Source organism: Sabethes cyaneus, chromosome 2 (assembly GCF_943734655.1).
Source record: "Sabethes cyaneus chromosome 2, idSabCyanKW18_F2, whole genome shotgun sequence".
Taxonomy (NCBI): Eukaryota; Metazoa; Arthropoda; class Insecta; order Diptera; family Culicidae; genus Sabethes; species Sabethes cyaneus.
In genome coordinates this window covers 222,153,686-222,164,981 of record NC_071354.1, presented here as the reverse complement: position 1 = coordinate 222,164,981, position 11,296 = coordinate 222,153,686, and the positions used below count along the sequence as shown (strand labels likewise).

At 43.9% G+C, this 11,296-nt stretch overlaps 1 protein-coding gene across 7 annotated transcripts in view; it reads left to right on the top strand.

Moving 5' to 3' along the window:
• Positions 1-771: 771 nt before the first annotated feature.
• The window catches only part of LOC128737228 (rho guanine nucleotide exchange factor 5-like), a 62,856-nt gene continuing 52,331 nt past the window's right edge, over positions 772-11,296 (top strand). Inside the window, exon 1 of one of the 7 annotated variants that reach the window (XM_053831825.1) lies at positions 772-849. The gene's annotated coding sequence lies outside the window, so the exon portion shown is untranslated. Of the gene's footprint in view, positions 1,564-11,296 lie in introns of all 7 variants that reach the window. The other 6 variants (XM_053831820.1, XM_053831824.1, XM_053831822.1 and 3 more) reach the window with 6 other exon arrangements.

Sequence of the window (11,296 nt, the reverse complement as noted above, 5' to 3'; positions counted from 1 at the left end):
ATGAGCTTAGAGTCGTCGAATTCCACCTAAATAGCTAAATAGATAGGTACTATGGCTTGTCTGTTGTTTGAACATAGATTTTATGAGTGTCATAAATAGACTCAAAAGGCTTGCCTTCTCGATGTACGATGCATTCCATTCAAATCCGTTGTGAAGGGCGAAAAGTGAATTTATTCTGTGAACAAGCTTTGCTCGACCCACTAACGAGGCGCTGTCAAACAGTGGCAAATTTGCGTTTAGTTCTAATGCAGGATGAATAAACTATGCTGCTGATATTAGACAAATTCAGTACTGCACACAATATCATATAAAGAAAAAAAATGTCGACTGGTTCAACAACTAATAATAACAATCCCATCAAGGTTCGCCATTGTTCTCCGCCCCGAACATTGCCACTTGGCTGGTTCTACCAGAACAAGAACACAGACCCCCATGTTTTAGCAAGCAGCAGCAGAAGCCATAAAAAAATTCCCGCTGTCGCATAAACCATATTTAATCGCTTAGTTTCGGTCTCTCGCCAACGTCGGAGTCGGAGAGCAACCATTATTAAGTGCACACATAGTTTGCTCATATTTATCCAAAGCTCACTGTGTAGTGTATAGATATCGATTAAACTTAACTTAGCAATACGCGGCGAATCAACTCTCGCGCGCGAGTCACTTCTCTCGCTGCTGCGAACTGCGATGGCTCACTCTCATATAGGTTTTGCCAGTCGGTTGGTTTTTTCAGTACGCGCGGCCACTTGCCAGTCAAGTGGTGTTTTATTCCGCGAGTAGTTGCCGTTCGAGGCGTACACGCGTCGTTAGCAGCAGTGGTTCCGCGCGCGCGCTCCTTATTCGCCGTTTATAGGTAGCCCATGGTGACCCATGGTTCAGCCAGCGAGCAGCGTGTAGGTGCTCTTTGTGCTTGGAACAATGTCGACGTTATGTCGCATGTTCACTGGTGTGGGTTCAGTTGGTGTCACTGTTAAGGCTGATGTAAGGCCTTTATGCTAAATGTTTGTGTTAACTCAAATAAATTGCATGCTTGGCGGTGATGATCGTGGCTCCCAGTGCATAACACCTGAAGTTCACTCAAAGGAGTCGAAACGAGCGGATTCGTTGCAGTGTGCTGTAATACCCAACCCCAAACCAGGCTGCAGCCCAACAGTGCTGTGCCACGGCTAGCCACACGGGCATAAATAGTTAATGTTCAGTGCCTATTATTTTGTTCCGCCAAAAGTGAAACGAAGAATAGGAAGAAGTATCCGCATTCAAGCGGGTTGAAGCAAAACGAGTTGCCCATAGTAGTGATCTCCTGTGTGTGCCTTTGTATGTGCTAGTGTAAAGTGAGCTAAAATATCTCGAAGGCTACCCGGTCCGGGTACCTCTGCAAAGAGCCAATATTGTCCGTCCGTTGGTTGTGAAGTTAATACGACAAATGCAACCACCAATGAATGGCACAAATCGTGCTGAAGAGTCGATACAGCCGATGAAATGAAAGTGAAATTTCAACTGCGCTGCATAGCAACCTAAATAGTCGACGAGAGATAATTATTGTGCATCAACTGCAGATCAATCATCGGTGCGAATTTGGGTGCATCAGTTGGACCGCACCAAGCGAAACTCGAACTGCTTCAGTGATAATAACCCTTGAACCCCCTCCCACCAATTTCAAAGATTGAGGAGACGATCCGCAGAAACAGTCCGAAATAAGTATTACCTCAGCGCACTGAAAAGACACGTTTGAAAAGATTTCAAACCCTCCTCAGTGTGGACTTTTAATCGAAAACGTGCAGAAACCTGAAGAAGCAGAACTGTATCCAAACCTCAATCAGGGGATTTTTCTGCTTCGCAAGTGACACCACTTTGCTAAAGCAAAAAAAAACTATTGCCAAGAGTGCTGCTTGCTGAAAAATTTGACGCCCACTTTCGGGTGTCCATGTGTGGTTTGATTGATTCAATTCGAAGCAAATCCTTTCAAAGCTCTCCCCAAAGAGGAGGGTTGCTGACTCGATTTGCAGACAATTGATTTGCGAAGTGCTGTTACCCTTATTCACTGGCTGTCCACTGACCCATTAGAGAGGCGCGTTGGAGTATTGTTTAGGGCTTTTATATAGTAGGATAAGTATTTTGCATATTTGGTCATCTTCGGTTCAATTAGACGGTGTGGGCTTGCGACACTTTTGCTGATTTCAGCTTTGCATAACCCAAAAAATTTGTGGCACTTTGAATGCTAAACCGTTCAAAGATTCCTTTGTAACAAGATTCATACAATACTGCTTTATGTTTTCTTTCTGATGAAACAATTGATTTAAAAGAGAAACCGGCTTTTGAATCGATATGACATAATAGGTGGTTGGATCCAAATACTGCATTCATACGAACCTACTAAAATTTTGTAAGTTTTGCGTTTCGTTAGATGGATCGTGTTTCATATTCAGTTTGTTATAATATACACTAATCTTAAAGCTGACAACGTTGGCCACAAAATTTTACTCCAAAATATTACACAAACTATTTCACAGCTTCTGATAATTTCGCCAGTCTTCAGACGTACCTAACAAATTGACAGTACACAATAAAATCGAGTATATCGTAGTATATCGAGTTTCATAGTTGTTTCTACAACCAGGGTTGTCAAGGGTTCCTCAAGGTAACAACTTAGCACCTAATATTGTTTACGAATTGGGGCGAACCAACTACCGGTTGAAAGCCCCATTAGTAATTGTTTTCGAAATTAGTTTTATGATCCTTTCTTGTTGAACTTGGTAAAGATTGGTACGCCGCGTTGATAATAGTGATCGCTCAGTAATTCTTACATTCCAACATGTCACCCTATCTGTAATCCCAGCATGCCGCTCTATATTTATATAGGGCATATTAAACGTTCCTTACAAACCTCCGGTAGTTATTTTGACTACCAGCCGATGCAGACAAGGGCTCAGTTTGATATGCTCCGTTGCGATGCCATCTTTGTCTACAACCAGGGTTGTCAAAGGTTCCGGTTCTTGTTTTATGTCTTCTTAACTGAATTGTTTAAAAGGTACCGACTCTTCGTTGATCAACTCTATTTAACATTAAATATGCATTAACTGCTCAGATTCCGAGAATTTCTTCTCGTCAGATTGTTATGGTCAACGCATTGTACTCGGTCCTGGGCTATTCGACGCCAATTCGTTGAGCGTCTCGACAAACGCAAGTCGGTTTCAACCTGATCGAGCCATCTAGCACGATGGAACTCTCTGTTCCTGGTGGGCCGGTGAGGTTTTTGAAGAGAACGGATTTCATTGCACAGTCGTCCGGCATCCTTGCGATGTAGCCGGTCGACCATAGTCTCCCAACTTTCACCAGGTGTGGGATGGGAAGCTCTCCAAGTAGTGCGTGCAGGTCGCGGTTCGTGATGATTTGTAATCCAATCCTCCAAGACTCCGATTTTAATCTGGCGTAGTTTGCCTCGGCCGTCCCATGGTTCCTAGTAATTATGTGAAGCTTCCCTAGGAATTTTCTTCACATAAAGAAGCCTTAAGGGCCTGCGGTCCAACACGATGGCCGGACTCTAAACGATTTTTTCTAAAAGAAGTTTTGTTCTTAGTTCAGTAACAGGTAGTCTCTCGTTCCTACTTCATTTCTCTCAGCAAGTTCTGTATGCGACACTCGTGTCTTCCTACCCTATCTACTATTATTTAGCACTTTGTATATATGAGTGCTCGTCCCCCCGTCTCGTTCTCGAAGTTCATTTTCGGCGCTCGAATTGCACATGGTAGTAAATCTCTTAGCTAAACGAGGGCTTCTTTTAAACTCTCCCGGCTTAACTCGCTGAAACCCTTAAACGTCAGACGATTGTCAACAGCACCGACGGAAATCGGTCATGTTGCCCACCTCAGCGAAAATATTTTTTTCCTCTGGACAAACAAGGCACACGAAAGAAACCGTTTAAATGTGCATATTATTTGGCTTTAATGTCAATGCGCAACGGGCCATTCTCGGAAATGTTATTTTAAACTTTGATCGCTCGATGTCCACCGGTCTACTTTTCCGGCCAACGCGGCGGTTTAACTTCAATTTGGTTGATTAAGAGGCAGGATCGCTACATACCCCCCCACTTATGAGCTGTTGAGCTTCGCTGAAGGAAGCTCAACAACTGGTAAGCAATAGGCACCTGGTGTGCACTTCAAATCAATAGGATGATCTACGTTATATTCATCGTTTTTTCTCGTTAGCTCTGGTAATAATTTCTTTATATCATAATTCGCATGCCTTCCAAAAAAAACCAAAACAGGTAAGCCTCAATAATGGCATTTAACGGGAAACTAGCAGTCATTAACTTTTCGTCGGAGATCCCAACTTCGGAAGATTTTGGGCCCAAACGCGGGATTCTGATCATGGAAATGTAAATGTGTGCAATTTAAAATTGATATTTTTCGGTGAATACGATAGAAAAACTTTCCCTTTTCTTTATGTTTCGGCTTACTGATTTCCTATTCAGCCATCTTCAGAATCATTACAAACGAAAAACAATATTTTACTTTAGTTTTCACGATTAACAAAATGTAAATGTAAAATGTAAATACTGCATTCTTCTTGCCAAACTGAACACAGCGGATATATTTTCATGGACAAAATTTTTGTTTCAAACAAAAAAACTGCTTTTGGAATAAGCAGAATCGACCGGGATTTCAAACTCCGGATGCAGGCGAAATCAAAATGTGCTTGGATAGCGAGCGAGGTCTCTACAGATGTCCAGGTTGTCCGCGAAGGCAAGGGGTTGGCTACTTTTGCCAAAGATCGTTCCTCTTCGTTACTATGTTTACCTGCCAGATTACACAGGACAGTCCATCCTCTTGCTGCAGCCCTCTGCGCGATTCAAAGGGACTTGAGAGTACTTCAGAGTAGCTTTGATCAGTCGTGATAGTTTGTCTGGAAACCCGCTCTCGTACATTATTCGCCATAGCTGTTCGCGCTCGACTGTATCGTATGCTGCCCTAAAATCCACGAAAATCTGATGCGTGGACACGTTGCATTTCCTACATTTCTGGAAGATTTGTCGTAGAGTAAAAATCTGATCCGTAGTAGTGTGGGCCCCCATAAAGCCCGCCTGATACTGCCCCACGAATTCTCTTGCTACTGGGGATCAGCATCTTCCGCATCTTCCTGGCTCGAGCAGCACGTTCCTCATGCTGGGGTCGCTACTGGGGATAGAAGACGTAACAAAATCTTAGAGAGTACGTCGTAGACGGCGTTGACCAGCGCAATGCCGCGGTAATTACAGCAATCGAGCCGATCGCTTTTTGACGTCATACATAAATACGATCCATACTTTATTGCGAGTTTTTATAAGAATTAATCCGCAAGTACTCAAGTTTTTGACGTAGGACTACGTCTATTAAACTATTAACTATTAAAAAATTGAAAATAATGAACCTATGTTTTACCAGAATTCTCGCTTCGTGATTGGTTGGAAGATTCTATACGATGATCTAAACCTATACCAATTTGATATCTGTGCTTGGGAAGTAAGCTAAAACGAGTGACAAAGCTTCCTCATTTCAACAAGATTTCTTAACACCGCGGTTCAACCTAGACCATTTTGATGTCCTTGCTTGGGAAGTACGCCAGAGAGAGCGACAAAGTCCCCTCGTGCCAACAGATTTCTTACAAACGCGATTAAACCTAGTCCAATTTGATGTCTGTGTTAGAGAAGTGTGCCAGAAAAAATGACACAAGCTCGTTGTCCCAATAGATCGCAAATTCTTTACTGCGAGACGATTAAACCTAGGCGATTTTGAAATCTGTGTTGGAAAAATGTGCTACAGCTGTAGTGTTTTGTTACAATATGACTCTGTATGAATACGCATGCTTACCGTTTCATTAGAAAAGTGCAGAGGTTGGAAAACTCGCAAAATGAATAGATACGCCGAGCATCGGCAAACGGTTTTTATCGTGATAAAACAGCTACGCGAGTGGTTCAATTCGCCTATAACAATGAACAACATACACTCACGCTTCATAGCATTGCTGAATATACGAATATCGTGAGCAACGCAAAAGTGCGATTTGCCGTCTTCTGCTGCTTGTAAAGCCACTAACACTAGTTTAAACTATTCCCTTTTCGTGGTAATATTATTTTGAATACTTTCCAGCGTCGTCGGGCATTTTATATCCGATAAATCGAACACACTCAATGTTCAATATTCAATTTTTGAACGAATTCTGATGTTCACATTGAGGTTCTGTTCGTGATAAAATTCAAAGCTGATGCGTGCATTATCGCCAAGGCAGGTGAATAGTGTATGTTCATGAGGGATGTTCATCGATTCAAATGATCACTTTTTCGCGAATTCTCCAACCACTGCTTTTTGCTATAATCGCTATTGAGTGAGCGATATGCTTGCTTATTGAATTTCTTATGCGTGCTTGCGTGTATTGGGGTTTACCCTTCCTTCAAAGCTTGATCTACTTTACCCACTTATTCCTTGCTGCCAGCACTATCCCATATTATAGCCGTCCCTGGCGAGGACTCATTCGAACCTCTGACCAGTACACTTAACTATAGGAGGAACATTTGCACTGTCAAGAGGCTTCAGAGGGTAAATATAGAATTCAGCACGAAGGAAGGGTAAATGGAGGGGCCTGAGAATAAACCCATGCTGAAGTCACTTGACATCGAATGGCTTGATTCTACTAAGATTCGAACCCACGACCACTCGCTTGTCAAAGAAGACTCGGTAACCTTGCGGCTACGGAGCCCCCCTGGTTAGATAGTTTTTTCAAGCTCTTCTTTTTCCTTTCCTTCGCTTGTCGGCACTCCCCGGCAAACCAATCATTGCATGCGGTCGAGGTCTCCTCATCTGGTACCGCGGTTGCGACCTCATTGACGGCCAAGCGTATCCTACTCCATCCGTAATCGAGGATCGAAGCATCTAGCTCCACAGAGGAAGGTAGTCCTTCATCCAGTAGGTGCGCGTGGATGAGAATATGGTCGATTTGGTTTAATGTTCGTTGGTCAGGTGGGATCTTCAAGTGGCTTTATGGATAACTTCGTCGGCAAAGTTGATGCTTCACTGGTCGTTATAGTTCGTGTCGGTGTGCTAGCTATAAGGCCCAATCTCCGGTCCCTACGCTTCCTTCTCGTCGTCAGGTTTACCTTCGTGGGGACAATACAAGTTTATGATGGTGTACCTGGTGAAGTGTCCTTTTATCCTCACATGCACATCTTCTCGTTGATCGCTTTTCAGTGCATTATACGATCCAGCATTTTGTCCATTCACAATTAGTTGTTCGCTCCCCCGCTCAGGTAAAATTGGGCATTGTCGGCAGCGATCCTCCACACCCTCTCGCCTTTGCGACAGAACTCATGCATTGCCGGAATGCTGATCTTTCGGGGTTCTCGAGCAGCACCCTTTCCGCTCTCACGAAATTAAGGGATCTGCAGTTCCTGGTACCAAGCATCCATTCCATGGCCTTATTTCATCGCCTTTATCCATGCCGAATATTCCGAGACGAATTTCCTCGATTGTTCGTAGGCTATGACTTAGTTGAGATGCAGTCATGTCAAATTTGTATGTAGATTCGACGATTCGATTGTATGTAGATACGGTGAAATCCTTAATACGGTAGGCAATGATCGCTGTCGCAACTTCCTTAAGTTCTACGCTTATTAGTTTTTCTCCTTCTACAAAAATGTGCTGTCAAACGGCCATACTGTAGTCGGCCAAAACCTTAGCCATAACCGATAATAAGTTGGATGTCGGCATGTTCTTTAACTTGGCTTGGTCTTTGGCAAACAACTACTTCTCCTTATTGGTCACGAAGTCATTGGAGTTGATCCTCCGGTTGATGTTCTATCGGTCGCAGCTGAGGGACTTTGGGAGGGCTGGCGGACTTCGGTACAACGTTTATCGTGAGCCGGTCCATCTCCTCTAGTGATCTCTTGCCGATGGAAAGAACAGCGGCTTGGATATTCCCTTCTCGCTGATCATCAGTCATAGTCAGGACCTTCTTCGGGAACTTTGTATGGGAAATATATTTGACGTTATCGGTTACCTCCTTGCAGGGGGACGTAAAATACCCAGTCTCCTGCCAGTCGCTGCCGTCTAGCGTCAGGTATGTCTCGTCATCCATCCATGATGTCGCGATTCCCCGAAACGATGCTTTTCGCCAGCACATTCAATCGTTCCTTCTGAATGGTTGCCTGCTGCTCAAACACGTCCAGTCTCGACTGACGCTTTCGCATAATAATATCCATTTTAGCCAGGTGCTTCTTTACCGTTTAGCCGGTTGCTCTGACATCCCGGTCCAAAGTGCGGAACACTGAGGCCACCTTACTCTTTGTCTTCCTCTTCAGCCTCTGCTGCTCTTTACGGTCGCGCAGCACCGTTGGGCGGCCAGAACCAGGCTTCTGTAGGACGCTCTCGCTTGCCTTTCTCCAGAAGAGAGAAGATGTTGTAATAACCAACGGACACGAAGTGCCTCACGATGTCTAACTTTTTCGCTCCGGGGTAGATAGAGTGACAGTATGCACAAAGTATCGAGCGTAGTTACTCGACTGTTTTCACCATATCTGCTGTGAATCAACTGATAACCCTGTCAACAGCGGGTTCAGATCGGGATTAAGGCCGACTTCAAAATGAAATGAATTCCATAATGTCTGTCATAAAGCCATATAAGTAGATCAAAACAGTTCAAGGTGGCCTAGGTGCTTTTTCACCTGACATATGGCTATGGTGACACCTAACATAAATCAACATCCTATAAACAGTCATGAATGATCATCCGAGTTGGAGTATCTTTTTGTTCACACATCGTTCTTCTTATATCTGTCAATTCGTGAGTGATAAAATCTTTCTCAACCGTCATTTCCCACGCAAAAGACATTTGGTCGTATATTAGTTATTTGAGAAACCATAAACAATACCATAGGGTTGTATGCTTTTTGTTTATCGCGTGGTTGCTATGCATTTTGTATGATATAAGTGTCTGTTTCCTGTGACGCTCAATTAAAAAGTCTAATTTTTGTGCAAAATTACAGCTTCTCTCGCTTTCCTTAGCTGAACAAAAATACTCTTGGTTCAGATCACACGAGCCAACAATCAGTTACTTTTAAGATAAACTTTTATTGCACTACTGCCATGGCTGGCGTGTGTCAACTCGAGCACATTCTGCTAACATTTGCACAAATTTGTTTACGCTGACTGGAGAAAATGCTAATATGGCGACTCCGCTAGTATGACACTTCAAGATAGGACAAACACGAAGCAACCGTAGAAAAATTTACGATTGCCCTGTAGGCTAGATCGTTGTCAAATTGGTTTGAAAAAAAAAAAAAGAAAAAGAAATGGCCTACAAATAATCCGACAACTGGAAATGTAACTTTCCTTTTTCGGACGTGACTGATCGTTGGCAACGTACTGGTTCAGGGCAATGCACCGCCATTTGTATAGCATGCATGGTAATAAACAAACATTGCGTAGATCGTAAAACCCTGACCCCAGGAGAAGAAAATATCTTACCCCCTCCAAAACGGCGATCGTGAATCAATCCGGATCATGTACTAACTGGTACTGAGAGCACAAATCGCCATCGAAGAACCAAAACTAGTTCTCCTTGGTATTTAACCGGAGTGATACAAGCGATCAGAACAAAAAAACTCGCTTCAACGGAGATAAGTTTGCAGCAGCAGAACTTGATCTTGTTGCTTTGCCAATTCGAATGAAACCCGAGTGTCAAACTCTGGCTAGCGGACGCGGACACACAGTAATGACCTCAGCGGACTAATTGACGACGCCGCTGGTTGGTTTATTTTTTGCCTCGCCAGAACCTGACATTCGATTCGAACCACCACACCGAACCACAGATAGGTTCATCATTTCCTCATTACGGCAGTAGCGGCGGTTAGGGTGGATGAAGTGTAGCATCCGTTCCGTTTGGGCAAGGCAAGTGCAAAAAATGGCCAAACTACTTTAAATATAATACCCAATTAGTCGAGTGATCGAGCTGGAACTGTGTAGTGTGCAGCGCGCGTCGCTGGATGACGTGTGTTTGTGTGGAACTTTCCGCGAAACTAGCGATATAATTTGCTGGAATTGATGGAAGCTTGAAAACAGTACATTAAAGATATTGCGGTCACAAGTTTTACGGCAAACGATTTGCTGAATGGTTTTATTTGTTTTAATGGCTCGAGGAAGTGTGGTGCTGTGAGTTCCGGAACTTTTACCGCGTTAACTTTAAACGTCTTTCACAGAAAGCGTTTCATTTTTTGTTAATATTTTATCACATCTTAACTCCCTTTGTTGGATGGCAAAAGATGACCAAATCTCATTCAACAGCAAATACAATAGATCACGTGCTCCACCGTTCCATTCATCCATCGACCAAATGTAACCTCTTTTTTTGCTTTCAACAACACAGCAAAACTGTGCCTAATTCCTAATCCCCGTCGTCCCCCACTCGCTCGTCTATACTTACATACTATGAATGGCAAGCGATACTAATCGACAGGCAAAAATCAGCCCACATCATCGCGTCGGGCTACTTTATGCAGCTGGCGAAGTGGCTATTGCGCAACACGAAAGCCTCCAATGCCTTACATCTACGATCGCAGTTCCTCCTCACACACCGCACGGTCGCGATCGCGAAGCGATAAAATGCAGCTAATCTTCTTCACCTAATAAATAAATCGCACCGGTTGCAGTCTATAGGTTTTTTTGCGAAACAATGCGCTGCCGATGCATCGGCTGTCCCACTCACTGCACTGCAGTGGATGGGACACGATAACGCTCCACTAACCGATCCGTTTGATTGTTATTAGTACACGCAGCCCGTCTATAACTCGAAACACGATTATTGCATCGCCAAAGTGCTTACCAGGCCAGGTACCCAGGTATTGGTGCCTCAGCTCAGCCAGCAGTCAGCAGCGCAGCACCTAGAAAGTTGAGAACTTTGCGCAAGTATTGCCGGTGGGTGGCGTAATGCGCGCAGCGATGCGGTGCAACAGAAATGTATCGAATCGATGCGGTTCGCTGATGAGACCATCCCCAGAAACAGAACACTGTTTTGTTGTAGCATTATGTTTTACACGAACGACGAGGGGACAGGGTACGGTGGTAGGGAGAAAACTGTTTGTTTTTCTTTCTCACGCGAAAGTGTTTGAAAATAAAAGTTTTTTGTTGCTCTCACATGCGATTGTTTGTTGAGAGGTTATGTCTCGATCGCAGTAAGTCGCGACTTGCTGGCTGGGGCATTGTTGTTCGCAGTGTTTGGAAAACCACTTCAGAGAGCTTCACAGCAAGCAAACCAATTCCTGCCTGCCGTTGTTT